This window comes from Eptatretus burgeri, chromosome 4, assembly GCF_056783735.1.
Source record: "Eptatretus burgeri isolate ZD-2024b chromosome 4, Ebu_testis_v1, whole genome shotgun sequence".
In the NCBI taxonomy this organism is placed as follows: domain Eukaryota; kingdom Metazoa; phylum Chordata; class Myxini; order Myxiniformes; family Myxinidae; genus Eptatretus; species Eptatretus burgeri.
In genome coordinates, this window is record NC_140964.1 from 138334021 (window position 1) to 138340583 (window position 6563).

Genomic DNA, 6563 nt, shown 5'->3' on the forward strand with positions numbered 1-6563 from the left:
CGATTTATCCGGTCAGTATCAAAATTTGAGGATCGTCTTGGGCTAAATTCGATGGTGGGAAGAAATTGACGACGTCATTGGTCATGTGGTTTGGTAGCTCTGATTTTATTTTATTTTGAAGAATAAACATTTGAAAACTTCTGCTTCAGAACGGCTTCACAGATCAAGAGGAAACTTCACCAACCTGTTCCCCAAGCCTTGGGCATACCAGGGTTTCACAAATAATTCATGTTACATCGTCTGGCAACCATATTGGATGGAACCATCCAGGCATCCATTGGGACCATTCTATGTGCACAGCATTGATGCTGTCGAAGCAGTCTCCTTGGCCATTGGACACAACCCTGGACGGGTCACCACTCTTACGCAGTATACAACCATGCTGGCACTCATTTTTTCCCAACTTCAGAAGGACGACAGACAGTCAACCCCACATGGTTGTGTGAACATCACATTCAACAGCCGAGTGGGATTTGAACTCAGGGTCCTCGGACCCCAAGCCCACCCTCCACACCATGAAGCCAACACCAGGCATGATGGAACAAAAACCTTAAAAAAAAAATATCTGTTGAATCACTTCATCAATCAACATAAAACTTCACAATTATGATCCAGAAGTCATGGGGAATATGTTTTAAATTTCAGCCTGTCTGGACACATGGTCTGGCAACTAGAATTATTTAATATTTTGAATCTGGGTGCAGGAATGTGAGTGAGTGAGTGAGTGAGTGAGTGAGTGAGTGAGTGAGTGAGTGAGTGAGTGAGTGAGAGAGAGATATGGAATCAAGGATTATCAACTCACTCCATGCTAATTATCTGAGCAAAGACCTTGCCCAGCAGTTCGAGCAGCGTCATCCCTCGGAAGTTGTTGCAGTCTTGGCGATCACCCTTCCCTTTCCAGAGATGGACAACAAGGCCCCTCTTCCAGTCAGTTGGGGTGATGTTTGTGTTCGAGGCAGAACACAGAACTGAATGCAATGATATGAGTGCAGCATTTCTACAAGCCTGGAGAAGTTCAGCATGGATGCCACAGATCCATGGAGCTTTATCCCATTTCAACCGGTTCACCGCAGCCTGTGTTTGCACAAACGAAGGTCGATCACAGTTGATTGGAGGGTCAGCAATAGGGATAGTAACATCCCAGATATCCAACTCGACAGCTGATGGATCAGCCTGATTCAGCCAAAGTAACCGCCCCAGTGGGTCTTCACTTCGCACTCCTCTGTCAAGAGCCCACCACACTCCACTCGAACTGCAGAACACCAAGGGATTGACTCGGAGGAAAACAATGCACATCATCTTTTTAAAGAAAGACGAGAATCACATGACCACAGGTGATGCTCCACCCCCTCACAGATTCCTCGCACATAGGCCGTCTTGTCCACCCTCAGTGCAAGTGCAGTTTTAATCCTCAACACCCTGAGCAGCTCAGCTCTGCCATGAAGTCTGGCCCTGCGACTCTGGATAATGGTATCCTGTGTCCCTTGAGAGATAAAATTATTTTTTGCCCGACAGACCAAGAGTTGGTGTAACCACTCGCCATGATCTCGCCACCATCCGGTCTCCAAACCTCAGAGGGTGCTGCAATACTTTGAATACTATCTTTCCACACAGGTTGCAACTGACAAACCAGACATAATCTGCCGAACAGAAACTTTCCTCCCCCAAGACGTGTCTGACTCCCAAGTGTCTCTCCCTGGTTACTCCATCCTCCCGCATGACAGACCTGAGCCTCGTCCTGGTGGAGGAGTTGCTCTCTTCATCAAAAACTCCATTCCTCACTCTCCCTGTACTGTCCTTACTCCCCCACACCCCCAGGAATACCTCTGGCTACGGCTTCCCCTCCACTCTTCCCTCATGCTTAAATGTGCACTGCACCGTCCACCAAACAATGATGACGCCATTCACACCTCACTTTCCGAAAACATGGACTAACTTCTATCCTCTCATCCCAATTTCCTTCTTCTAAAATGTGGTGACTTCAATTGTCATCATGCCAGTTGGCTGGGTGTGGGTACCTCTCTCACCTGCCATGCCACTTCAGTCAACTTCCCGACCCGGATCTCAAGCAATGGTACTCCATCTCTTCTGGATCTGATTTTGAGAAATTTCTCTGAAAATATCTACTGTTCTTCCTCCGATTCAATCGGTTCTTCTGACCACGTGCTTGTCAAAATAACCATCTCTTTGGCTGTTATCAGAAATCCACCTCAGTGCCGTCAAGTCTGGCATTACACTCAGGCCAACTGGCAGGGTCTCCAAGCAGCCATCAAACTTCTCGACTGGTCTCGCATCACTACTTTCTCCAACATCACCTCATCCTGGGAATTCTTTCAAAGAAACTCTGTCTGTCTGTCTGTCTGTCTGTCTGTCTGTCTGTCTGTCTGTCTGTCTGTCTGTCTCTCTCTCATGCACAGATTTATCCCCTCTCGTCTTCAGTTGTCCTTCCCTTCCTCCCGCCCATGGTTCACTGAAGCTTGCGGCGAGGCAGTTGCACTGAAACAACTTGCCTTCACCTCATGGAAAGCAAACCCAAAATGAGGGGAATCTCAATTCCTTCCATAAAGCTCGGAACAAGTGTGTCTACCTTCACAAGAGACAGAAAACAACATCTTTCCAAGCCCAAGTCTGAACTCTCAAATCTCTCTCCCTCCTCCAAATCCTGGTGACATCTAATCAAATCTGTTTCTGGTGTATGTTCCCCCTCCATCCCCTCCTTTGCATCAAATGGCCCGACTGCTGATACCGCACATGAAAAGGCTGGATGCCTAAACTCGGTGTTTGCATCTTAATCTTGTGTACGAAACCGTTCACTTTCTGTACCCACCTTACCCAGCTGCACCCAACTGTCACTGGACTCTGTGTCCTTTTCTCCTGACAAGGTGGAGAGCTTGCTGTCAAACCTCGACTCAGATTCTGCAACCGGTCTTGCTGGCATCATAAAAAGGTGCAAAAACAGATCCCTGCAACTACAGACCAATCAGCCTTCTCCCAATCATCAGCAAGGTCATGGAATCCATAATTGATTCAGCCATAAAATCCTTACTCTTCTCCAATGGCCTGATTTCCATTCATCAATTTGGTTTCAGACCAGGTCACTCTATCTTCCCTGGATATGCTGCTTCTGCTCTCCCAACAATGGATGGAGGTCCTCAATGCCAGACATAAATTCAGAGCCATATCTACAGACATATCGTGTGCTTTTGACACGTCTGGCACCCTGCGCTGCTCATCATACTCTCTTCCTATGGTATCCAAGGTCATTGCCACTCATAGCTTGCATGCTTTCTCTCCTGTCGCAGCCAACGTGTGGCCCTAAATGGAGTTCTCTCATCACCTCTTCCAACCCAGGCTGGAGTTCCTCAAGGCAGCGTTCTGGGCTCTGTTCTTTTTCTGGTTTTCATCAATGATCTCACCAACTCTCTGGAAAATCCTTTTTATCTCTGTGCTGATGACTCCACCCTCTGTCATACCATCTGTCATCCCTCAGACTGGCAAGCCACAGCTTCTTTGTTCAGTGCAGATTTGGATAAAATCACAAACTGTCCCAACTCGTGGAACATGTCTTTCAATCCTGACAAATCTCACACTCTCACAATGTCTCTCCGGAAGGACCGTTTGGAACCCCACCACCACCTCCCACCCTCCATCTTTCTCAACAATCCTCTGGAAGAAGTCCTTTCATTCAAGCTTCTGTGTCTCACGATCTGCCATGATCTTTTCTGGGAAAGCCACATTTACAAGCTGGCCTGCAAAGCCAGTCGAAGACTGGGCATTCTCCCTCGAGCAAAGTCCTTCCTTGGCACACCTGAACTCCTGACCACGTACAAACCTTTTGTCCACAGCCTTATGGAGTACTCCTCTCCCCTCTGGGCTGGTGCTCCTGCCTCTCACCTTTCTCAGCTTTACACTGTGGAAACCAAGGCATTTCGGATCATTGGTATCTCCCACGATGAGGCTGAGTGTTTGGGTCTCTCTCTCTCACTGCAGGCAGGTCGGTGGTTTCTGTCTCATGTTGTCTCCTCTCCAGCCTCGCCCCGCTTGCGCTGTCTGCTATGTGTCCCCCCCCCCATATTTCCTCAGGGTGCTCAAGGTCCGCCAGGATCCGCCTTCTGATAAAACTACTAAAATCAAGAATCACTGCTCACCTTCACTCTGGAACCCCACCTCTGGAACAAACTCCCACACTCTCTTCAATCCCACTCTTCCCTCAAGGTCTTCAAAACAGCTGTTCATCACCATCTCTTGTCTTCCCCCATTCAAAGCCATGATCTTTTCAACCTCCGTTCATCCAACCCAAACCCACCTCCTTCAAATTCCCTGCTTTCCTTCCTGAAAGTCCGTGCCGTGTCCATCTTCTTTACCCTTTGCACCCTACCCCATCCCTCCACCTTCCACAGATCTCCTCATGTCTCTGTTCCCCACTGTTTTGTCCTGCCCTCTTCCACCCCTCTTGTCTCCTGCTCCCCTTGTTTATGTTTCGTGTTAGCTCTCACACGAGCCTCGACATAACATGCAAAAAAACCCCAAAAACTTGATGACATCATCGGCCATGTGGTTCCACAGCCACTTTTTGTTCTTTTCTTTTTAACATAAAAACCTTCAAAAATCTTCTGAAATGCTGAACAGATCAGAGCAAAACATTTCAGCTATGATTGCCGATCCATGGGATCAAAAAGTTCTCCACCTCTGACGTCATAGGTCACATGGTTTGGCAGCTCTGATTTTTTTGAAAAATAAACTTGAAAACTCTCTCCAGACCGGCTTGACAGATCAAACAGAAACTTCACCCACATGTTCCCAAGACTTGGACATACCAGGGGTTTCACAGATGATTAAAGGGTCACATGGTCTGGTAGCCATAATGGATCGAACAAAAATCTTAAAAAATTATTTCTCTTGTTCAGCTTATTCAATCGACGTGAAACGTCACAATTATGATACAATAGTCATTGGGTCACAATTACACAATTACAGGTCACAATAGTCACAATTATGATACATTTAAAAAAATGTTTTAAATTTGAACCTGATGGTCTGGCAGCCAGAATTATTTAATATTACAAATCTGGGTTCAGGATTATAAATTAAACTTGGTACAAGTATTATAATGATGTAATAATGGGCACGGAGGCATATCTGGCGATGTTGTCGGAGGGGTGGAGGACAAAAAGGTAGAGGAATGTAATGTTGAGTCATCAGTGTACAAATGTATTTGGATATTTGTGGAAGAAACAAGATCACTGATAAAAAAAATTAATTAGAGTGGAGGAGACAGGACAGAACCCTGAGGGATATCGTTGTTGGAAGGGAAGGAGGGGGAGGTTGAAACTTCAACAATTACGGAGATTGAACAGATGAACAGAAAACTCTGAATGAGAAAGCAAAGTGAAGGAGGAAATCAGGAAGAGAGGAGTTTGGAGATCAGACCATGAAACCACAATCTGTCAAAAGCTTTTGAGACATCGAAGGGTCTGTGGGAGCTGGATTATTAAATGTAATATAATAATCACGTAAAAAGCAAAATTTACTTAGTTCTTCAAAAAAAATATTTATTTAACTTAGTTTAGAAATGATTTACTCGTAGAGCGAATAGACAGGCATGCGAAAAAAAAACTAAAATATACATGCCGAGTGAGCTTGGTGTACGTGCAGAGTGAGCTTGGTGTACGTGCAGAGTGAGCTTGGTGTACGTGCAGAGTGAGCTTGGTGTACGTGCAGAGTGAGCTTGGTGTACGTGCAGAGTGAGCTTGGTGTACGTGCAGAGTGAGCTTGGTGTACGTGCAGAGTGAGATTGTAAGAAAACACACACATGGTCTTTACTTTAGTCCAAATAACCTATTGTTAAGTCAGATCTGTTAAATAAACTCTTGACCTGTCATCATGTGGCCAGCAGAATGAAACAATGACTCTCTCTTACCCCTCCCCACACTCCTCTCCTTGGTTCAGAAAACAAACTCCAACCATTGTGTGTGTGTGTGTGTATATATATATATATATATATATATATATATATATATATATATATATATATATATATATATATATATATATATATATATATATATATACATATACCGGGAGCCCTCGGGGCTGAGTTAAACCGAAGAGGGGAACAATTGCCGTCCTCATGGTAAGATGCCAGATGATATTCTCACCTCAGAACTCTGCGTCTGCCGGGACACTGCTGCTGGGTTGACATTCTGTGGTCAATATCCGTATCGTATCATCGGCGCTAGCTCAACCTGGCAGCAGAACGGCCCCAAGGTGGTTTCTGATATTATTCGTATAGCTTGTAAAACGGTATAAACATTGACAGACGATTTCGCTGCTGGAATACCGGTGACAGATGCCAATTCGATGCCGCGAAAATCACGCGAGCTCAACCGAACAGCGGAACGGCTAAAACCAACGCAGAATGGTAGTACCAGTCCACTCGACTTCAACTAAACTCGAGGCGGATCGTAACTTCAGTCGAGCACAATAGGGTCTCAACACACTCTGGCCACAGTCCGATCGTGCCGAATCCTTATCCCATCCTTGTCCACGCGACCCGCTCTCCC